Source organism: Bos mutus, chromosome 9 (genome assembly GCF_027580195.1).
Source record: "Bos mutus isolate GX-2022 chromosome 9, NWIPB_WYAK_1.1, whole genome shotgun sequence".
NCBI classification, from domain to species: domain Eukaryota; kingdom Metazoa; phylum Chordata; class Mammalia; order Artiodactyla; family Bovidae; genus Bos; species Bos mutus.
This window is the reverse complement of record NC_091625.1, coordinates 9,039,264-9,063,843: the sequence shown is the minus strand read 5'-3', so window position 1 is coordinate 9,063,843 and position 24,580 is coordinate 9,039,264. Positions and strand designations below refer to the sequence as shown.

At 39.4% G+C, this 24,580-nt stretch overlaps 1 protein-coding gene across 1 annotated transcript in view; it reads right to left on the bottom strand.

The window, feature by feature from the left end:
- The window catches only part of COL19A1 (collagen type XIX alpha 1 chain), a 412,517-nt gene that overhangs the window by 305,005 nt on the left and 82,932 nt on the right, over nucleotides 1-24,580 (bottom strand). The gene's annotated exons all lie outside the window — the stretch shown is intronic.

Genomic DNA, 24,580 nt, shown 5'->3' with positions numbered 1-24,580 from the left:
ATAAAAAGCAGGGAAAAAAATCTATCATTGCTGCTGAGAGCCTTGTCACTATGTTATTGCTGCAATACATAGCATGTCTTCAACTTCACAGCTCAGGTCAGCTCAGTCGCTCAGTCATGTCCGACTCTTTGCGACCCCATGGACTGCAGCACGCCAGGCCTCCCTGTCCATCACCAACTCTCAGAGTTCACCCAGACTCATGTCCATTGAGTCGGTGACACCATCCAGCCATCTCATCCTCTGTCGTCCCCTTCTCCTCCCGCCTTGAATCCCTCCCAGCATCAGGGTCTTTTCCAATGAGTCAGTTCTTTGCATCAGGTGGCCAAAGTATTGGAGTTTCAGCTTCAGTATCAGTCCTTTCAGTGAATATTCAGGACTGATCTCCTTTAGGATGGACTGGTTGGATCTCCTTGCAGTCCAAGGGACTCTCAACAGTCTTTTCCAACACCACAGTTCAAAAGTATCAATTCTTCGGTGCTCAGCTTTCTTTATAGTCCAACTCTCACATCCATACATGACTATTGGAAAAACCATAGCCTTGACTAGACGAACCTTTGTTGGCAAAGTAATGTCTCTGCTTTTTAATATGCTGTCTAGGTTGGTCATAACTTTCCTTCCAAGGAGTAAGCACCTTTTAATTTCATGGCTGCAATCACTATCTGCAATCATCACTGATCTAGAGCCAGACATCCTGGAATGCGAAGTCAAGTGGGCCTTAGAAAGTATCACTATGAACAAAGCTAGTGGAGGTGATAGAATTCCAGTTGAGCTATTCCAAATTCTGAAAGAGGATGCTGTGAAAGTGCTGCACTCAATATGTCAGCAAATTTGGAAAACTCAGCAGTGGCCACAGGACTGGAAAAGGTCAGTTTTCATTCCAATCCCAAAGAAAAGCAATGCCAAAGAATGCTCAAACTACCACACAATTGCAGTCATCTCACATGCTAGTAAAGTAATGCTCAAAATTCTCCAAGCCAGGCTTCAGCAATATGTGAACCATGAACCTCCTGACGTCAAGTTGGTTTTAGAAAAGGCAGAGGAACCAGATATCAAATTGCAAACATCTGCTGGATCATGGAAAAAGCAAGAGAGTTCCAGAAAAACATCTATTTCTGCAAAGCCTTTGACTGTGTGGATCATAATAAACTGTGGAAAATTCTTCAAGAGATGGGAATACCAGACCATCTGACCTGCCTCTGAGAAATTTGTATGTAGGTCAGGAAGAAACAGTTAGAACTGGACATGGAACAACAGACTGGTTCCAAATAGGAAAAGGAGTACATCAAGGCTGTATATTGTCACCCTGTTTATTTAACTTATATGCAAAGTACATCATGAAAAATGCTGGACTGGAAGAAACACAAGCTGGAATCAAGATTGCCGGGAGAAATATCAATAACCTCAGATATGCAGATGACACCACTCTTACAGCAGAAAGTGAAGAGGAACTGAAAAGCCTCTTGATGAAAGTGAAAGTGGAGAGTGAAAAAGTTGGCTTAAAGCTCAACATTCAGAAAACAAAGATCATGGCATCTGGTCCCATCACTTCATGGGAAATAGATGGGGAAACAGTGGAAACAGTGTCAGACTTTATTTTTCTGGGCTCCAAAATCACTGCAGATGGTGACTGCAGCCATGAAATTAAAAGACGCTTACTCCTTGGAAGGAAAGTTATGACCAACCTAGGTAGCATATTAAAAAGCAGAGACATTACTTTGCCAACAAAGGTCCATCTAGTCAAGGCTATGGTTTTTCCTGTGGTCATGTATGGATGTGAGAGTTAGACTGTGAAGAAGACTGAGCACCAAAGAATTGATGCTTTTGAACTGTGGTGTTGGAGAAGACTCTTGAGACTCCCTTGGGCTGCAAGGAGATCTAACCAGTCCATTCTGAAGGAGATCAGCCCTGGGATTTCTTTGGAAGGAATGATGCTAAAGCTGAAACTTCAGTACTTTGGCCACCTCATGCGAAGAGTTGACTCATTGGAAAAGACTCTGATGCTGGGAGGGATTGGGGGCAGGAGGAGAAGGGGATGACAGAGGATGAGATGGCTGGATGGCATCACTGACTCGATGGACGTGAGTCTGGGTGAACTCCGGGAGTTGGTGTTGGACAAGGAGGCATGGCGTGCTGGGATTCATGGGGTCGCAAAGAGTCGGACACGACTGAGCGACTGATCTGATCTGATCTGAATTACCATCTGCAGTGATTTTGGAGCCCAGAAAAATAAAGTCAGCCACTATTTCCATTGTTTCCCCATCTATTTGCCATGAAGTGATGGGACTGGATGCCGTGATCTTCGTTTTCTGAATGTTGAGCTTTAAGCCAACTTTTTCACTCTCCTCTTTCACTTTCATCAAGAGGCTCTTTAGTTCTTCTTTGCTTTCTGCCATAAGGGTGGTGTCATCTGCATATCTGAGGTTATTGATATTTCTCCCGGCAATCTTGATTCCAGCTTGTGCTTCTTCCAGCCCAGCGTTTCTCATGATGTACTCTGCCTATAAGTTAAATAAGCTTGGTGACAATATACAGCCTTGATGTACTCCTTTTCCTATTTGGAACCAGTCTGTTGTTCCATGTCCAGTTCTAACTGTTGTTTCCTGACCTGCATACAGGTTTCTCAAGAGGCAGGTCAGATGGTCTGGTATTCCCATCTCTTGAAGAATTTTCCACAGTTTATTATGATCCACACAGTCAAAGGCTTTGGCATAGTCAATAAAGCAGAAATAGATGTTTTTATGAAACTCTCTTTCTTTTTTGATGATCTAGCGGATGTTGGCAATTTGATCTCTTGTTTCTCTGCCTTTTCTAAAACCAGCTTGAATATCTGGAAGTTCACAGTTCACATATTGCTGAAGCCTGTCTTGGATGATTTTGAGCATTACTTTACTAGTGTGTGAGATGAGTGCAATTGTGTGGTAGCTTGAGCATTCTTTGGCATTACCTTTATTTGTGACTGGAATGAAAACTGACCTTTTCCAGTCCTGTGGCCACTGCTGAGTTTTCCAAATTTCAGCACTAGACATATCGAGTGCAGCACTTTCACAGCATCATCTTTTAGGATTTGAAATAGCTCAACTGGAATCCCATCACCTTTTCCCACTAATTAATTCATATTCATTAATAGAAAATTTACTTAAATTGAGTGCTGAGTGAAATAGCTGAAATAAATATCTGAAGTGAAATGCCAGAATCCTAACATGAAAACCAATAAAGGAGGAAGCCAGAAGTAAATCTGATTTTGATTTTATGTATCACTAACCTGACCTCCGGAGAAGGCAATGGCAACCCACTCCAGTACTCTTGCCTGGAGAATCCCATGGACGGAGGAGCCTGGTAGGCTGCAGTCCATGGGGTCGCTGAGGGTCAGACACGACTGAGCTTCTTCATTTTCATTTTTCACTTTCATGCATTGGAGAAGGAAATGGCAACCCACTCCAGTGTTCTTGCCTGGAGAATCCCATGGACGGGGGAGCCTGGTGGGTTGGCGATTATGGGGTCTCACAGAATCGGACACGACTAAAGCGACTTAGCAGCAGCAGCAGGAGCAGCCTGACCTCTGCCTTTCTGACAACAGTCCTGCTGTACTTAGACCATAATCTTTCATGATTGAATTTTTATATGGTTCTTACATTCCTGCCACTCAACTAAATATTTTAGGAAATAAAACATACACCTCCTATGTTTTTTTCAGATATTTCATCCAATCAGAGTCCTTTTATTTCAGGGAGGAGTATTTTTTCCTCCTATGTGTGAAGACTTCATTTCAAAAGCTAAATTGTTAAATTAAAAAAGCTATATACTGCATAGGATTGAAAACTTCAAACTTTTTTAATTCTTGTATTTGTTGGATCCTTTATGCAGCTAACACATGGGGATATATTCACGTGAATGTTCAGAATAAGGCAAATTTAAAATATTCTTAATAAAAAAATGAATGAGATCCTATTATTACTTATTTTTGTGAATCTTTCAAAGAAGAGAAAGCCAGCCCACCAAAGGTAATACATGGTCAATACATGTCTTAATCACAGTAATATAACCATGGGGAGTTAGTAACAGGTGAACTCAACATCTACTGTTAGTAGAAACTTTTAACCTGAGTCTATGTGTGTGCACAGTATATGCAGAGGAACACAGGAGAAAACAAGCAGGGGAAGTATTCTTAAACACAGGGTCAGGGGTAAATTGATACATTTGTGTCCACCAGTTTCACCAAAGAATATTAAGGTACTGACCCTACTGAAAGCTCTTTAAAGTCAGGCATGTTTGCTTTTAATTCGTATTGTGGAGCACAAAACAACACAGTTTGATGTGTGGATACTGAAACAGTGTCTTCTGAGCCCCAAATTTCTGCCCACTGGTCTTATTTCACACAGGACAAATATTATATGGGTCTTACACACGACATCCCTTTCTGTCAGCATGAAGCTTATTCAGCAAGCCAATCATTTTTCAAATGAGTGTTTGGAGTCCTTTAATGTCATAGTAACTGTCCCCTGGGCACACACACTCCTTTAAAATGTGACACTGAGAACTCAGCACATTATTTATTCCACACATAATCTCAAGTGCACAGAGTAGAGATTAGGACTCACTCACACACACACACACACACACACAATCTTGTTCTGGATATTAGACAATACTTGCATTACTATAACTTGCTTTTTCAAGGTTAAATTGCTTGTATATACAGTAAATGTCTGGTCAACTAAAACTGCTAAGTTCTCCTTTCAAAGAGGATATTTTTACAATCCTTTTTCAAATTACTGGAGTGCAAATTACACTGGAAAAAAAGAAAGAAAGAAAGTGAAAGTCACTCCGTCATATTCAACTGTTTGTGACCCCATGAACTGTAGCCTGCCAGGTTTCTCTGTCCATGGCACTCTCCTGGCAAGAATACTGGAGTGGGTAGCCAGCTATTCCCTTCTCCAGGGAATCTTCCTGACCAAGGGATCCCAAGTCTCCTGCACTGCAGCCAGACTCTGTACCATCTAAGCCACATTATTCAAATAAAAAACAAAAAATTTTGAAATAGTTTGGGGAAGTAAACATCTCTTTCCATTTATAGCCAAGTTAGGGATTTGAGTTTTGGCCAATGTTGCTGACCTCATTACAAAATCTGGGCTCCAGATTTATGTCATCGGAATGGCTTTCTTACAGTGGATCTGTTAACAATGAGTGTGCGGATAGTTCACTTTCTTGTGAGAGCAGCTGGAAGGCAGTCTTGAGGTGATGTTGAAGCATCACAAAAGTACCAGGAAACAGAAGACAACCGAAGCGAATCATCCACTGAAGTATCTGGAGAGGAGGAGCGGACATCTGAATCAAGTACTCTAACACATGGATGACAACTGAAGACATAACGAGGGGGACAGTGTCATCAGTAAGCTCCTGTTGGGGACAGTGAGACACCCGGAACTGCAAATTACTTCCGGTCCGTAGTGCTCGGGTTGGGTAATTTATAGTTCTACTCCATATCAGTTACTTCAACACACTGAAGGCGCTGAAGGCACCAGCTACTTATCTTTAGTCCTGAGGGAAACGGTTGTGAAAGTCTGGAGGAAGAACACACCTTTGCAATGTTGTAAGAAAGTCAGGAGATTTCCAAACCTAACACAGAGGACAAGACAGCAAGATCACCTGGAGACTTCTGCTTGAGAGAAAAGGGACAGCCTGCTTGTTCCTGGGGAGATGGGAAGCCAGTTCTGGGGCTGCACACTCTCCCCTCTGTTTCTGCTTCCCCAAACCCCACTTCCACAGACAGTGAAAGAGACTTTCACTGAAGCCTTTCAGCATCTGGGGGCCTTTCCAATCCTCCTCAGAATGATTGTCTGACAATCACCCTGTGTTTCTCTTATCTATTGTCCTGGAGCTAAGTCCCCCTGAGTTCTGAACAACTCAGCAAGCATTAGGCAGAACCAAGCAGATGCCACGTGCTGGCCGGGTGATGGGGTGACAGGCATGAGGGGCACCCCTAGCCCTTGTTCTCCAGGAGCTCACACAGGGGACTGGAACACAGACTATGTGGGTAATATAAATAAAGTGCTATGTGAGCAGAGTCCAGGGCTGCTAATTCTGCCTCGTGGCCAAGAAGCCGTCATGGAAAAGATGCAATTTTTCTTGTGTTTTGAATTCAGTAATCTGTGAAAATGCAGTGATGGTGGGAGGAAAGAAACATACTGACTGTCTGTGGTTATCCTCTAGAACTTTCTTCTCTTACCCAGCAGGCTCAGGAAGGACCTTCCATGCGCTATGACATCCCTGACCAAGCTGCTAAAATCTCATGTAGACCCATCCACATTAAGAAAATCCTAATATCTGGGCTTGTAGACATCTATAGAAAATACCAAGTGCATCTCTAAACCCACTACTGCATATCTCAGTAATCTACACCAGGAATAAATAATGAGGATAAACTGCAATTAGAAAAGACACATGCATCCCTGTGTTCAAGCAGCACTAGCCACAATAGCCAAGACATGGAGACAAGCTAAATGGCCACTGACAGGTGAATGGATAAAGATGTGGCACCCATATAGAATCGAGTATTTTGGTGTTTGTTGTTGTTTAGTTTCTAAGATTTATCCGACTCTTCTGCAACCCCTTGGACTGTAGCCCACAAAGCTCCTCTGTCCATGAGATTTCCCAGGCAAGAATACTGAAGTGGGTTGCCACTTCCTTCTCCAGGGGATCTGTCTGACCCAGGAATCGAACCCACATCTCTTGTAGTCTCAAAGAATTGGCAAGCAGATTCTTTATCACTGAGGCACCAGGGAAGCCTCAGTTATAAAATAAATTGAAATATGAAATAATGTCATTTGCAGCAACATAGGTGAATATAGAGATGATCATACTATTGAAATAAGTCAGACAGAGGAAGACAAGTATCATGTGATGTCACTTTTATGTGCGATCTAAAAGAATGACACACGGGAATATCTCTACAAAACAGAAACAGACTCACAGACGTAGAGAACAGACGTGGGTGCAGGAGGGCAGGGGGTGGGGTGGGGTGGGAGGCTGGGACAGCAGATGCAAGCTGTTATATAGGAGGGCCACACAACCAGGTCCTGCTGTACAGCACAGGGAACTGAGTTCAGTACCTGTGATAAAGCATAATGTGGAAGAATATGAAAGACGATGTATATGTATGTATATATGTATGTATGTATATATATATGTATATTACATGTATAACTGAATCAATTTGCAGCAATTAGCCCAACATTGCAAATCAACTACACTTCAATAAAATAAATTCTAAAAAAGAAATAAAACAATTAGCCACTAAACTACGCAGAGAAACAGAGACTATGTGATCTTTTTTATGGCAATGTTTTAATATTTGTGTGCTAGATTCTCACGGTGCATTAAACCAAACAGGAACATGAGCAGACTAGCGTCTTAAAATCTGGCTAACTGTTTAGCAAATAAAAGTCGAGTGCCTGGGTGCCAGAGAGACTGCATGTGTCGAGCCTGTCATCCATCTGTTGTGTTCTCTGCCAACTGCTCCACTTGGGGTGTGAGTGGAAGGCATTAGGAGGGAATAAGAAACCATTAAGAAATAAAATCAACTGCGGAGTGAGCAAGTTTCTTTTTCTTTTTCCTGTTCTTCTATTACCTCTGCCCTTCTCAGGTTTCTGTTTATTTTGGTGCTAGCTGTATCAATAGACTGCCCGCAGATAAGACAATTAAATGAGACTCACCCTAGGTAAAGGCAGTCCTTTTTCACTGATAATTCAAGTATCATTCTTGTAACTTTAGTAAGTGAAGCCAACAAGTAGTGTGACAAAACTGTTTTGCGGTCATTTTTTTTTTCCATAAATAGACATTGCTTATGATAAGAAGTTCAATCCTATGTCCAGATTTAACTATCCCTTCATTTACTGCAGAATTCTCTGAAATACAAGAGTATACATGTGATTCTCTGTTAAGAGGTATTTTCTCTAACATAGAGCCCGTACCAGTTTTACAAATCTTGACAATTCACAGAACGGAAATATCCCATTTTTAGAATAAAGCTGTGTTGCACTTTTTTTTCTCCTTATTTAGTTTGCAATTCAGACAATAAGTTGTCACGTATAAATAGATATTTTAACTTTTTTAACTTGGGAAGAACTCTGAAATTAGTCTTAATTCTTAATTTCACTGGCAAGCTGGGTGAAACCAGATAATACAGGGAGAAAGCCAAATGACAAAAATTCTGTAGTTTTCTCAAAACACTCCTGTAAGTTTCAGAGTTTCTCAGACATTAATGCTACATCTGGACCAGGGCTGCTGTAGAGTTCATTATAATTCACAACAGCTACCACCCTTGTCTGTGCTTTTATAAATTGTAACAGCATCTGCCTTTTTTTCCTGAAGCTGCAGTCTTCTCATAAAATGTCTTTTTAAGGGAAACTTGAGATGCAAAGATCAGAGTCATTTCATTTTCCAACAGAAAAGAAATACAAAGACAGTTAGGGAACAATGGATTTGCCTGGTTTAGTCTCATCCTGCTACAAATACTGGGGGCTTCAGAGTTTATGGTGAAAAGACCCGTCACACAAAACAGATCACAATGAGGATAGTTAGTCTGGCTATTTTTAAGTGCAACTTGGCAACTCTCTCCACGTTATCAGATACACTACTCTGGCGCCTTAGTGCATGTGACTTTTTACCTCTAGAAGTTTGATTTTTTTTTTTTTTAATAAAGTCATGACACTAAGTGAAGCACTTGTATTTTTGATCAAATGAATATCTAAATCTTATTGGTTAAGTGAATAAAAAATATACATATTTAGATATCAAACGCATATTTGGTGGAGAGCATAAAGAGAATTTTTTGGTTAGATGTTGAGATTAGGTTAATCTGGAGAGTGTTCCCGTGACTGGCCTGCCTGGAGGTGGATGTGCAGGACAGACAAGATCTCCAGAGAGTCAGGTGTGGCAAACTCGAAAGAATATTTCAAATATAATTTTGAATTTGGAAACCAAACAAAATAAACTGTATTGTTTTCATAGTACTTATTTCAGAAGGTAAAGCTACACAAAATCCTTTCATTTGGTGAAAAACATGCTGATGATTTTCAAGAGGTAGACATAATTTTCTGAGGTTGGGAGGGTTATCTCTAAGGACAGGCAGATTATTGACATTTCTCAAAAGAAGTCGTACAAATGACCAACATGTACATGAAAAGGTGTTCAGGATCATTAACTTAAAGAAATGCAAGTCAAAACCACAAGGAAATATCATTTAACATGTTAGAATGACTTTTCTAAAAAAAGACAAAAGATAACAACTGTTGCCAAAGATGCAGAGAAAGGAACACTTATGTACTATTGGTTCAAATGTATTTTAAATAAGCAAACTAAATTTCATTTTTTCCTACTAAATCAAAATATTGAGCCTAAAATAAGGGTCTATAGATTTCACATTTAATTTCCAAATACATGGGGTTTCTAAAGTATACTTGATATTAATTTTTCATTTTGATGTTAATTTTTCATTTAAATGTTTTTTTCTCTGCAATAACCCTCTGTGTTTCGTCAGTCTTTTAACTTTACTGAGGCTTTCAATGGCTAAGTCAAAGATCTCTCTTGGTAAATGTCACATTGCACCTTAAATTATGTGGGCTATTTTCAAATATCTTTTGATATTGAATTTCTATAATAACAATTCCACGGTAATAAGAGAACAGACTCTATGTGATTTCAATACCTTTAGACCATGAAGTTTTTGCACCTTGCTTTGTCCCCCTGAATATATTCCAGTGTCTCTTAGTCTATGGGAACTTAGACAGAATTTGTATCTTACTGTTGTATGAAAATTGTATAAATCTTAATTATGTTGAATTGGTTCATAGTGCATTTCAGGTCTACTATATCCTCCTACTTTTCTGTCCATTCTATAAATTTTTGAGAGTTTGATATTGTCCAATTAAAATCTTAATTTATCTACTTAAAAAGTAATTGCAATATACAGTTGAACTATACATAACTTTGTTCTGTATTTTCCAAGTCTCCTGTAAATGTGCTATCATACTTTCATAATTTAAAAAAGAAAGAATTTTAAAAAAAGGAACCCATAGACTTCAAGACAAGGGACACTGCTCTCCCTGGAACAGGAAGGAGGAAAGCCCCCTGTGCAGTTCCCTCTCTAGGCTGCAGGCAAACAAATTTAAGATCTAATTTGGAACTGTCTGCAAAAAAAAAATGTGAGCAGCTCAGGGGCCCTTCAGAGAAGAAAACATGGTAAAGGTGCAAAAACCATGGATTCATGTGGGTAGAGATTCAGATTCTGATTCCACTATTTATTCAGTTCAGTTCAGTCACTCAGTCGTGTCTGACTCTTTGCGACCCCATGGACTACAGGACGCCAGGCCTCCCTGTCCATCACCAAGTCCCGGAGTTAGTGGTGAAAATTGGGGGAAGTTTCTCCATCTATGAAACAATAACAATAAATCATACCTCATAGAGATATAGTGGGGAATTAATGAAATAATGTAAAGAAGTCTCTTGACACATAATAAACATTTAACACATAATAATCATTTAGCAAATGGCTGCTATTATTATTGTAAAAGTTTGTACTCATGAAATTTTCAGTTAGGTTGAAAATTCATTAGAGTCCTAATATCCAGTTTGTTTTAAGAAGTCAAAGTTATCTAAGATATGCAACTTTTATTTTAAATTTTCCACTTGATATATTTTGAATAAATAATACATATTCACTCAAATGAGTTCTAGTTTATTTAGTCTTTTAGTAAGCTAGAGTTTAGAATAACAAAATAATCAAACTGCTTTTTTAAAAAATTATTTCTATTGTTCACCAAATATTTATATATCAGGTCCTGAGCTGGGACTCTCATGAATTATTTCAGCTCATCTTTAAAGCAAAACTGGAAATTGATACAATATAATTTTTATTTCATAAAAAGAGAACTTAGAAACAATAAGTGATGTGCCCTAAATTACACAGAGCAAGGCTTTGAGCTGGGATTCAAATCCCAGATGTTTCTAACTCTGGGTATTTAATAACTGAATGGTAGAACAATGATGGCTATCACTTACTGCACACTTGCTCCATGAAAAGTAAAATTAACATTCTAAAAGTTTTCCCTCGAAAATAAACATTTTAAGACAAATTCCAAATAATTCAGAAGATTAAAAAATTGGTTTTAGCATAAATCAGGCTCTATATTTATTCAATTTTTTACTATCACATTATTAGGATGAAGATTATAATTATTCATATTTTAAAAAACTATCCTTAAAAAGCATATCTGATACATGAAATAGGGAGTAAGGCGGTTTTTTATCTGCAGTAATGAAGTAATGAAGTAATGAAGGCAAGTAATGAAGGCAAGCATGCTCTGAGTGAGAAGTCTGGAGGTAACACAGAGGGCAGGATTTGCTCCCAGTGTCCACATCTCATTTTCCCACTGCACATCATGAGGATGTGAGTCGTGAGTACACATATGTGTGTGTGCATGCTGTATATATGTATGTACGCACTTGTGTGATCTTATTAAACCACTCACTGTTCCTGGAAACTGGACCATCCAAAGTCCTCGTTTTGACTCACAGCGGTTTCTGTCCAAGTAAGCTTACCAGAAGTCCTTAGTGACTAACATCTAAGAACATTTGCTACATAGAGTATATTTTCTTATATGAACCCAGAATGGGAAGCTAACCAAATCTCTTATAAAAACCCTAGCTAAGCTGAATAATTGTAAAGGGAACAGTTATTTTCTTGCCATGTGTTGGCAGTAAGGTCACATATATTATCAGGTTAGAAAATCTATGCAAATCTGTGCAAGGTGATACATATTATAATTACAAAAAAGCATAATTAAATATTATAGTTCTTTTTTTTAATTTAAATTTTAATTATTATTATTTACTTTACAATATTATAGTTCTTATCTTTAAAGTCCTCATGATTCCATAATCCATCAACTGATTTCATAATATAGTGTTCACTATACTATTTTTCTCCTGGGCCCCAGAAGAAAAATGCCACCTTAAGAAACTAATACTTTGTTCAGGGCCTTGATTTAAAAATATTTACTGCTATCAAACTTCAAAGTATAGGTTTATTTTAGGATAATGGGATTTAATGCAAATCATTGAATTTAATACATGTATCACATTGTACATAAGTGTAAAGTGCAGTTATTATACAAATTCTACTCTGTGCTGCTGAGGGTAGGCTTCCCTTCATTAACATGACTAAAGTGAAAGGAAAGTGAAGTCGCTCAATCGTGTCTGACTCTTTGCGACCCCATGGACTGTAGCCTACCAAGCTCCTCTGTCCATGGGATTTTCCAGGCAACAGTAGCTGGAGTGGATTGCCATTTCCTTCTCCAGGGGATCTTCCCAATCCAGGGATGGAACCCAGGTCTCCCGCATTGTAGACAGATGCTTTACCGTCTGAGCCACCAGGGAAGTCTAGTTTAAATATTAAACCTTAAAAGAAACTTCATTTTGAGAATACGATACCTGAGATATATGTTCTATGGCACTTTGCATGTGTTCTTGTTCCGAGTGAACCCATTCACCTTGTTTTATTTTGCCTTGTAACAGAACTCTTAAGCACTTCTAAAACAAGAACCCCAGAGAGTCATAAACGCGGAGAAGCAGAGTCCAAGATAAGCTTGGAGATGCTGTGTGGTCACTTCAGGTGATGGGTTAAGACTGTGGGAGCACACCTTTGAGGCTACATGATACTTTAGGAAGGATTTTTCTATGGAAACTTAGAATCAAGTTATTTTCATTATAAAACAATGGAAATATTTTACCCCAGACATAAGTACCCATCTTTACAATATAATTTAAAATTTCTGCAAGTCTAAAATAAAAAAATTGATGTATCTTCATTGGAGTCAAATATTGAAAACTTACAAATCATGCTATCAGATAACATAGCAGCTTTATTGCTCTTTTCATTTTGCATATATTTATTAGAGATATTTTAAATAAATGGTAACCTGTGGATTACAGAAATGAGAAAAACACTCTTGAGGTGACATTTCTTCACTGATGAATGTTATAGCCCTCTAACAGCTAAATGAATGACATGTTAGAAGCAGACCTAGCCCCATCAGTGGGACCTTGAAGAAAGGCTATGGTCAACAACTTGATGATTCTACAGACACTGCAAAGGTCCCAGAAGATGCGGGAAACCGGGACCCAAGAGCTGAGCACAGCCCGATACCATGTTTAGCCCCACAGGAGGCTTCACAGGTTCTCTGCTTATCTGTGAGGCTCTTTGAGAGCAACTCAAGTAAGTTCGAGCCAAGCAAACCGCTGTGGGAAACATGAAACCGGGTTTGCCAGGACAACTGCAGCACGGCCACGACTCCTCTACCACGCTAGCTTTTAAGTTTCCCGGAGATGGTGTCTTCACTCAGATCTTGTGAGACTCACTTCTGTCATCTTTTTGACCAAATGGGCCCCTGGGGCTGAATATTCCTGTTCCCAGAAATACCAAGTCCAAATGAATCATCTCCAGCTGGAATGTTCTCTTGTATCTATTGAACTCTTACTATAGGTAGAGTGTAGGATGAATCACCACATGAAATGTTCTCTACAAATTTGGGCTTCTAAAAAAAGCAGCAGCATATTGAATTCTGAGTCGTGTTTGTCTCTGTAACACCACATTTTGCTCCAGTTCCTTCACTCAGCCTAAAATGCCCTCTCTTTTTTAAGAAACCCTGTATTTTTCTGGAGAGTTTCTTGACTTGCGTTATTCACTTCCTTGCCTGCTGCTTTCTTGCTCTCATGGCCCTTGATGAAGATGGATCTGATCAACTTCTGCCAGGGTTGAGCCTCTGAAGCTCTTGTACTGAGCCCCGTCTGCTGAGAGCAACTTCTCGGGAGTTGAGAGCTTCCTTCACAGACAACCTTATACCTAGTTTTATATGTTTTGGAGTTTCTGCAAATAGGATCCAAGAAATGTCATCTTGGTGCACAGAATTCAATTAACAGTGTTCAATACCAATCTTAGTAAATTATGTTTTAGAGTACAACAGGCAAATTTTATCTGCTTTCCCATCATTCATCATGTAAACACATATAAATCTTACTTTACACCCCAAAATAAAGAAGTCTAATAGTCTATTTCATAGTCCAAGTCCTCCAGTGATTCTTTACTTGGCTTAAAAAAAAAGTTTGCATATTCAAGTAATTTTTCAAACCCCAATGATCTGAAATCTTAACGATCTAATTGTTATTTTAGGAAGAGACTGGTGAAATGAATGTACAAAGCAAATGTGGATGGAGCAATCTCTTTTAAGAGTTAGGAAATTTCATAGTGTTCTCTGGAGGATACTGCATTTTGCAGGAATTAGACCTTTAAACAGGTGTCTGAAGGAACTTTTACTTATTGAAGAGCCTTCGTTTAATGACAGCAACACAAATAAGCCCAAATACCTTGCAGCAAGGTATCACTGTTTGACAAAGTTTGTTCGGTTTTACAGATTTTGACATTTACAAGAGTAAATAATTTGGATATTAGACTGAATAATTCCTAAGAAAAACAACGCAGCAACAAAGAAGCATTCAGACATCCGAAACATGCTTAAGAAGGACTCAGAAAGTACCTTCAGAACCTCCTAGCACTTCAGCTTCACTCTAGTGACAATGTTAGGTTAATAACCACAGGGTCACAACCATCTAGATAATGAGGCAGTAATTAGTGCAGCTATAACAGCTATGGAGATCTATGTTAAACTTATTTTACTGAAGAAGAGAATTTTCTTAGCATCAAACATGCGAACTCTAATAATTTAACAACTTAAGTGAAAAACAAGACAAGGTAATTGAAGTTTAATTTACAAATATAGCATTTTTTTTCAAGTTTGCTGAATAAGCATGCTAACTTCTTATGAGTAGATTCATCATTTAGAATCATCTTTACAGTATCAGGGAAGACAATGTAAAAGCCATTTTACTCATGGATTGAAATAGATTTCTTGTACTGTTGTTTATCATGTCTCATATGGTACTATATTTTTAAATGTTTAGTTTATGTCTGTGGTGAAATGCATATTAAAAGATACTATATCATATGGTTGCTTATTTGAGGATTCTAAAAAAAAAAAATGGATATAAATTAACTTATTTCCAAAACAGAAATAGAGTCACAGATATAGAAAACAGACTTATGGTTTCCAAAGAGGAAAGCAGGGGAGGGATAAATAAGAAGTTGGGGATTAACATATACATACTACTAGACATAAAACAGATAAACAAGGGCCCACATATAGCAGAGGGAGCTATATTCAATATTTTGTAATAACCTGTAGGAGAAAAGAAGCTGGAAAAGTGTAGATTTATTTTATTAGTATCTATCTATATAAACAGATATATCTATATAGATATAGATACATATCAGTGTAACAGAATCATTTTGCTACACACCTGAAACTAACAAAACCTTGTAAATCAAAGAAAAAGAAAGAAAGTGAAGTCCCTTAGTCATGTCTGACTCTTTGTGACCCCATGCGCTGCAGCACGCCAGGCTCCCCTGTCCATCACCAACCGCAGGAGCCTACTCAAAGTCATGTCCATTGAGTCGGTGATGCCATACAACCATTTCATTCCATGTCGCCCCCTTCTCCTTCTTCAATCTTTCCCAGCATCAGGGTCTTTTCCAATAAGTCAATTCTTTGCATCAGGTGGCCAAAGTATTGGAGTTTCAGCTTTAGCATCAGTCCTTCCAATTAATATTCAGGACTGATTTCCTTTAAGATTGACTGGCTGGATATCCTTGCTGTCCAAGGGACTCTCGAGAGTCTTCTCCAACACAACAGTTCAAAAACATCAATTCTTTGGTGTTCAGCTTTCTTTATAGTCCAACTCTCACATCCATACATGACCACTTGAAAAACCATAGCTTTGACTAGACGGACCTCTGTTGGCAAAAGTTGTCTCTCCTTTTTAATATGCTGTCTAGGTTGGTCATAGCTTTTCTTCCAAGGAGCAAGCGTCTTTTAACTTCATGGCTGCAGTCACCATCAGCAGTGATTTTGGAGCCCAAGAAAGTAAAGTCTCTCACTGTTTTCATGGTTACTCCATCCATTTGCCATGAAGTGATGGGACCAGATGTGATGATCTTAGTTTTCTGAATGTTGAGTTTTAAGCCAGCTTTTTCACTCTCCGCTTTCACTTTCATCAAGATGCTCTTTAGTTCTTTGCTTTCCGCCATAGGGTGGTGTCATCTGCATATCTGAGGTTATTGATATTTCTCCCAGCAATCTTGATTCCAGCCTGTGCTTCATCCAGCCTGGCATTTTGCATGATGTACTCTGCATGTAAGTTAAGTAAGCAGGGTGACAATATACAGCCTTGACGTATTCCTTTCCCAATTTGGAACCAGTCTGTTGTTCCATGTCCAGTTCTAACTGTTGCTTCTTGACCTGCATACAGATGTCTTAGGAGGCAGGTCAGATGGTCTGGTATTCCCATCTCTTTAAGAATTTTCCAGTTTGTTGTGATCCACACAGTCAAAGGCTTTGGCATAGTCAGTAAAACAGAAGTAGATGGGTTTTTTTTCTGGAATTCTCTTGCTTTTTTTGATGATCCATCAGATGTTGGCAATTTGATCTCTGGTTCCTATGCCTTTTTTTAAATCCAGCTTGAACATCTAGAAGTTCACAGTTCACATATTGTTGAAGCCTGACTTGGAAGATTTTGAGCATTACTTTGTGCCAGAGTCCAGTTCAGCAGCCAGGGATTTAACCTGAAGAGATGAACGGTGTCGGTGAACGAGACAGCCTCTCAGTTTTTTGGAGGGCCTGTTTATTTCAAGTTTAAGATTCTCTTTTATACTTTTACAAAAACATTAGGTCAGAGGTTTGACATTTTCAGTTCCCCCTCACCCAGATTTATTATCTCCATAAATCATTGTTGCTCTTCAAACAGAGTTCTTGCTTCAGTGATTCTCTCTGAATCAGCTTTACTATCTACTTCCTCTTATGTGTCCTATAGTTAACTTGTGATTACATTGTAACTCATGCTACATTCCTCAGTTTATTTCTTATCTTTCCAAATCCTGTTTGCCCCTAAGGACTTAGCAGCAGCAGCAGCAGCTGTAGTATCTCTAAAATTCCTAACCTCTATAAGCTGTAGTAAAATATGCTCACTTTACAACATTCCTTAAATCCTTAACTTCTAACTATTTTAATTATTTCTAAGCCCTAAATTCAGTAAACTCCTTTGCCATAAACATTTTCCTCACAAATAGGCTTCAGATAGCAATCCCTCCCATGGCCTCAAGCTGCGGCCTCTGTGCTCATCCTGGAACACTCTTTTGTAAAAGTCCTTAAACAAATGTCAATGATTAACTTTATGAATTATTCTGAGCACAGCTGCAGAAGGCTTTGTGCCTTCTCATGCTCCTCTCAAGAACAATAAGCACCTTAATATTCCTTTTCAGTCAACTCAGCTGAGGAGAGGAAAAAACAAGTCAAAATTACAAGGCCTGACTCCTTCATCCCATGTCGGTGCCTGCGGAATGAAGGGAGGGGGCTGGGGCCGTGCCTCCATTTTGTCAGTAATGCCTAACGTGGCTCCTGACATCTCCCCCTTTTTTATTTTTTAGAACATAGGTATGAAACTCAGTAGACAGAGCAGAAACACTTCAGCTGAGTATTCTGAAAAGGCACGGGGCCATTACACAAATTACAACTCAAGGCATAAGCACATGGCCGTATTAATCATTATTGTAGAAAAGGATCCATGGGAAAGATACCCCTCCAGATTTTTAAAGAGGGAATTAGAAAGCCATTGAGAGAAAAAGTCAGACTCCACCTGCTTCATATTCTGAATATCCTGATGTAACTTAGAAATATCAATACTAAAATCTGAATGATTCCAGACGCCTAAAATATGATTCCTAATGCGTTCCCAAGAGTGCATGGACTCATTCACTTGTAGAGGGGTAACGCACATCCATTTAAATTCAGCATGGCACCTTAAAGACAACTTAATCTTTAAATTTGTAATTTCTTGCCCCATAAGCAGAACTGCGGCAACTTTGCTAGTGTTGCTGCTAAGTCACTTCAGTCGTGTCCGACTCTGTGTGACCCCATAGACAGCAGCCCACCAGGCTCCACCGTCCCTGGGATTCTCCAGGCAAGAACACTGGAGTGGGTTGCCATTTCCTTCTCCACGCATGAAAGTAAAAAGTGAAAGCAAAGTCGCTCAGTTGTGTCCGACTCTTAGTGACCCCATGGACTGCAGCCTACCAAGCTCCTCCGTCCATGGGATTTTCCAGGCAAGTGTACTAGAGTGGGGTGCCATTGCTAGTGTTAGATGAGTGCAATTGTGCTGTAGTTTGAGCATTCTTTGGCATTGCCTTTCTTTGGGATTGGAATGAAAACTGACCTTTTCCAGTCCTGTGACCACTGCTGAGTTTTTCAAATTTGCTGGCATATTGAGTGCATCACTTTCACAGCATCATCTTTTAGGATTTGAAATAGCTCAACTGGAATTCCATCACCTCCACTAGCTTTGTTTGTAGTGATGCTTCCTAAGGCCCACTTGACTTCGTCTTCCAGGATGTCTGGCTCTAGGTGACTGATCCCAACATCATGGTTATCTGGGTCATGAAGATCTTTTTTGTACAGTTCTTCTGTGTGTTCTTGCCACATCTTCTTAATATCTTCTGCTTCTTTTAGGTCCATACCATTTCTGTCCTTTTTTGTGCCCATCTTTACATGAAATGTTCCCTTGGTATCTCTGACGTTTTTGAAGAGATCTTTCTCATAATACTGTTTTCCTCTATTTCTTTGCATTGATCACTGGAGAAGGTTTCTTATCTCTCCTTGTTATTCTTTGGAACTCTGCATTCAAACGGGTATGTCTTTCCTTTTCTCCTTTGCCTTTAGCTTCTCTTCTCTCAGCTATTTGTAAGGCCTCCTCAAGGCAGCCATTTTGCCTTTTTGCATTTCTTTTTCTTTGGGATGGTCTTGATCACTGCCTCCTGTACAGTGTCACGAACCTCTGTCCATAGTTCATCAGGCACTCTGTCTATGAGATCTAGTCCTTTGGATCTAATTCTCACTTCCATTGTGTAATCATAAGGGATTTGATTTAGGTCATAGCTGAATGGTCTAAAGGTTTTCCCCACTTTCTTCCTCTCTCTTTCCCCCTGCTTCCCTCCCTACTTCTCCTTCTCCTTCCCCGTGTACCCAGCGGGGCCAGAGAGACTGACAGGTGGCTGTGACGGGGTGTAACCAGAGGCCATGGCTCGGGGATGGCTGGGGGCTTGGAGCCGCTGATGCCAAACCAGGACCAGGGAACCTGGGAAACACACTTGAGTTCACAGTTGGCCTGAGGGTTTTACATCTCATCAGAGAGCTCTCCCCATGCATGTTGTGGAGTAAAAGGACATGTGCTCTTCTCCTGCGAGAACTCCAAAATTACACCTTGCTGCTGAACAACCATCTACAGGAGAATGTTGGATCCCACCAAAAAAATATACCCCACAAACAGGGGCAAAGGAAAAGCCACAGCAAGACGGTAAGAGGGACAAAATTGAATTTAGAATCAAACCCCGTACCCTCCAGAGACACTCGGAGTGCTCAACAGAATCTTTTGTGCACCAGGAGACTCCACAGACACTGAGCCAGACCTGCCTTTGAGTGTCTGAGTGTCTCCTGTGGAGGTCCGGGTCAGCAATGGCCTGCTGCACGGGCAGGGGCTCTGGGTGCAGCAGATCCAGGTATGGCATAAGCCCTCTTGGAGGAGGTGGCCATTAACCCAGCCATAGAGCCACCAGAACGTACACAGGACTGGGGAAACAGAGTCTTGGAGGGCACAAACAGAACCTTGTGCACACCAGGACCCAGGAAAAAGGAGCAGTGACCCCACAGGAGACTGACTCAGACTTGCCAGGAGTATCCAGGAGTCTCCAGCAGAGGTGTGGGTCAGTGGTGGCCTGCTGCAGGGCCTGGGCCAGTGCATGCAGCAGTGCGTGCATGGGACCTTTTGAAGGAGGTGGCCATTATCTTCAATACCTTCACCATGGGTCAAAAAACAGGGAGGGAACACAGTCCCGCCCATCAACAGAAAATCAACTGAGCCTGGCCCCGCCCATCAGAACAAGACCCAGTTTCCCTCTCAGTCAGTCTCTCCCATCAGGAAGTTTCCATCAACCTCTTATCCTCATCCATCAGAGGGCAGACAGAATGAAAACCACAATCACAGAAAAGATACTATACCAAACATAAAATAGTGAAATTAAGAGAAGCCTTGGGTCTCTTAGAATAATGGCCAATGTTCTGGAGCAACTGTTTATTTGCAAAGGACCAGACAGCAAACATTTTAGAATCTCTGCTACAATCACCAAACGCCGTTGTGTACCACAAAAGCAGCCTTAGCCTCTATGAAGACACATGAGCATGACTATGTTCCAGTAGAACCTGATTTACAAAACTGCACAGCAGGCATTTTTTGGCAGCCCTCCCGCAGGGCCACAGTTTGCTGACTCACTTCCACCTCCTCCCAAATACCAGACTTTTCTGGGCACTTTCCCTTCCTATGTGATACAACTGAGTAAAACAGCCACAAAGTTTAACCAAGTAGCAAATCAGCATAGCTTTTCCCCAGGAATTCCAGGAGTACCCAATTCACCTTTAAGACCAACTGCACACTGAAATATAGGAATAGTCATTCGGAGTTTTTCAAATGTGTACTAACTGCTCAGGTTGTCATAGATGAGCTGCTTTTGCGTGCACCAAAGAGTATGAGTTGCTTTTGCTTGCACCAAAGAATATACCTTAAGTTCTTTCTTCATATTATTCACAAATTATTAAATTACACTGCTGACAATAAACCAATAGAGAGTTAGCAATAATTATCAAAGTGCTAATCAAAACTCAAACATTCTCCACACAGACATAAACAATTTAGCTTGTTATTTCTTTTACATTTATCAAAGATAGGGAATGACTCTTTCTCTGTTCCTTCAACTAGTACCTGGGGCTTTCAAATCAAGTAAGTTATGAAATTTCAGACTCCAAGACACCTATATTTTTATATTTAGTGTGCCTGACCTTCCATGGCATCCCCCAGGAAAATCCCTGAAGTTGGGTTACACCATTTATCTGCTTCCTGGCCTTCCACCTGCCTGGAAAAATTTGCTCAGTGAAGCTGATGAGCTACCTTTAATTGCTTTGATGGCTCTTTCACAAATTCAGGCTAATAAACTTATTCTTGAGACAGTGGAAACTAATGTAAACTCTTTGAATTTCTCTATCACTAATGCTTAGTAGAGATTAATAAATACATCAGAATTTTATGAGTATATAATACCATTATTACACTGATATTACATGTTTATTTAAGGTACACAAAAAAATGTCACCTTCGAGTTCCTACAGATTAGATGAGATTATATCAGATGCAGTAAAGTTGCCAAAAAAAAAAAAAAAACTTGTCAATTAATCTAATACATTCAATATTGGATTAGAAAGGATGAAAAAATATTCTTTACTTCCATAATGACATAGACCAAAAGTCAAAACCATAAATGTTAAATTCTACTTCTCTGAGGTTACTACTAAGGGGAAATATTCCTTCTTTAAATGTTATGAACATATTTTGATTCAATTATTTATTATTGGTGTGGTGTGTCCTTTGGAAGGGGCATATAAGTAATGCTGGATCGGAAATAAAGGGAAATTCACTAGTAATCTCTGAGTCAACAGACTAGAGAAGTCAGAGTGGAAACTTTCATAGACTGAGATTAGAGGGTAGGGGTAGTAGAAAAAAATCAGTACTAAAGTTTTTCATTATAGAGTCAAGTAAGTTAACTTATTTCAGCTTAAATTATTTTGATTTTCTCTGAAACTATACCAGCAAAGCAATTATTTCAAAAAGCCTATACTTTGGGTGAAATGAACTTTATAGGGAAGATAATAATACAAAAATAAACTGGAAAATTATTCCCCAAATAGACCTCAGATCATACTTCCCCTTAGGTTCAGGAACATTGAAAGTGAGCTGCTCTTTTATAAAACGGAGGGCATATCAACTCTGAAGTGGGTGAAGGTATTAACAAGGGTCTTAAAAAACTGAGAAAGTAAAGCGGTTGCTAAGTAATTAGGTTGCTAACTATACTTGCTAAGAAAAGGGAATTAAAAGATTTCATAAAATTACAATAATTGAGTCTAAATGAAAGAAAACCATTAATTATTATTTCATGTAATGTCATCCAGAGTTTAGTCTTGGAGAGAGGGCATGGTTAGAATGGTTTGATTAGGTGACCTGACACAGAATGCTCACCACAGCTGCGTGTCTTATGAGCAGTGGTTGAATCTCAAATCACCTTTCTCCATGAGAGCGGGTCATCAGCTTTATGAAGAAAAAAGCAGCCGTAAATCAGACTAATGAAGCTTCACAGTGTGGAGGAGAAAATAGGCAGTACAGATAAACATTAAGTCAAGCCAAAACTTGGGGCATTTTTTCCAAATATTTCTGATTCTTCACTATCTAGTTGGCAATATCAAGCTAAGGCTATGTAAAAGTTTTTTCTAAAGCTTTTGGTTTTTAAAGGAAAAAGTATAATAGAACATTAGTGAATAATATAACAGTTCTTTATGATTTAGCTTGCCTAATTCTTTCTCTACAACCTGACTCTTCGCCTTGCCTGGCAAGGGCCCCTGGGCAACGGGGCACAGAATTCACAGGTTCTAGAAACAGCTGAGTTGATGACTTAGACTTTCTTTGTGGTATAACGTTCATTCATTCATTCAGCATATTTTTAGCTCCTATTATGTGCTGTTCTGTGTATGGTGCTTGCGGAACTCATATTCTAGTGGGGAAATAAACAGAGGCATAATAATAACATGGCAAGTAACAATAAAAGGGCTATGAAGATAAAGAACATAGAGGTAGAATGAAAGGATGCTTTTTACATAGCAATGTCATAAAGACCTTTCTATTTCAAAGTGATTTATGAGACAGAGCCTAAATGATGTGATGGAAAGAGCCAAGTGAAAATCCAGAAGAAAATTCCAGGTATAGGTAGCCTGGTACATTGACCCTGAAACAGACATGAACCGGGCGAGTGCAGGAGAGACGGTTAGTCCAGTTAGGATGGGCTTGACTCATTGTGGGGAACACTGTGGCCCCTGGAAAGAGCTTCAGTACTACCTTGAGGGAAACAGGAAGCCACTGGTGGGTTTTGATCCACGTGAAACAGGATTTAATTACAGGACTATTCAGAACAGTCTAACTCATAGTGAACTGGCATAAATAAAAGTAAAATTTGCTCTTTATGAAGCAGACACAGATTACAGTAAGGATTCTCAAAACTTAACACCTTTAGGAACATTGTAATGAGTAGTACATAATTTGAAAAGAGATTTGGAAACCGTGTTCTCAAAACCTGTTCCATTTTATCTCCTTGGGCCAAAAGTACAGTGCACCAAAAGACTAGTAATATATACCTTATAGTTAATGAAAAAAGTTAAATTACAGTTACCTCTGGATGGTTCCTAACCAGCATCATCTAAGCATAACAATGTAAGGAATCTCTTGAAAAACTAGCACACTATATTTAAGAAAAGTCTTGTCAAATAATATTGGGAACAAAATAAACACAGATTTGAATGAATGACTTAAATCATGGATCTTTTGAAGAAATAACTATCATTAAATTATTACTATTTATTATAAGTAGCCATATAATAACAGCTCAAAATTTTTATAACCTAAAACATTTAATCAACTGAAAATTCTAAGGGACTCTTTCACAAAGATTTGTTTGCTCTGGATCAAGCCGTAAAAGAAACTAAACTCAATGTAAAAGGATTATCTCCACCTCTCTTTCAACATGTAAGCAATTACACTGTAGATAGGAAAGCAGAGAAAACATACATTTATTAAGTATCTACTCTGTGCCAGTTCCTGCTGCTGCTACTGCTGCTAAGTCGCTTCAGTCGTGTCCATCGCACGACCCCATAGCCGGCAGCCCACCAGGCTCCACCATCCCTGGGATTCTCCAGGCAAGAACGCTGGAGTGGGTTGCCATTTCCTTCTCCAATGCATGAAAGTGAAAAGTGAAAGTGAAGTCGCTCAGTCGTGTCAGACTCTTCGTGACCCCACGCACTGCAGCCCACCAGGCTTCTCCGTCCATGGGATTTTCCAGGTAAGAGTACTGGAGTGGGTTGCCATTGCCTTCTCCTAGTACTAAGTATTTACTCTTCATAATAAGCTGCTGACTCAGCATTATAAAGCATCAGTTTCAAAGCAAGTAAGAGATAGACAGGATTGAATCCCAAATGATTCAGGCTCCAAAGTGGTATTCCTGCTAATACACTGCCCCACCAACCTCAATATCCTTTCTTGGTCTTAACAGACCAAAAGGAAAACTTTGAGAATACTATCTGGTTGCCTCAGTAACACTCTACTTCTGATCATTTCACAAAATTGACTATTCAAAATGCCTAAGAGCAAAAATGACTTCTGATCTTCAAACTGTGCAGGCACTAATTTGAGCATCTACTCTAATAATGAAAATTATACACAAGACTCAAACACAGATGGAAAGCCATCTTTATTTACTGTACATTAAAGCTGC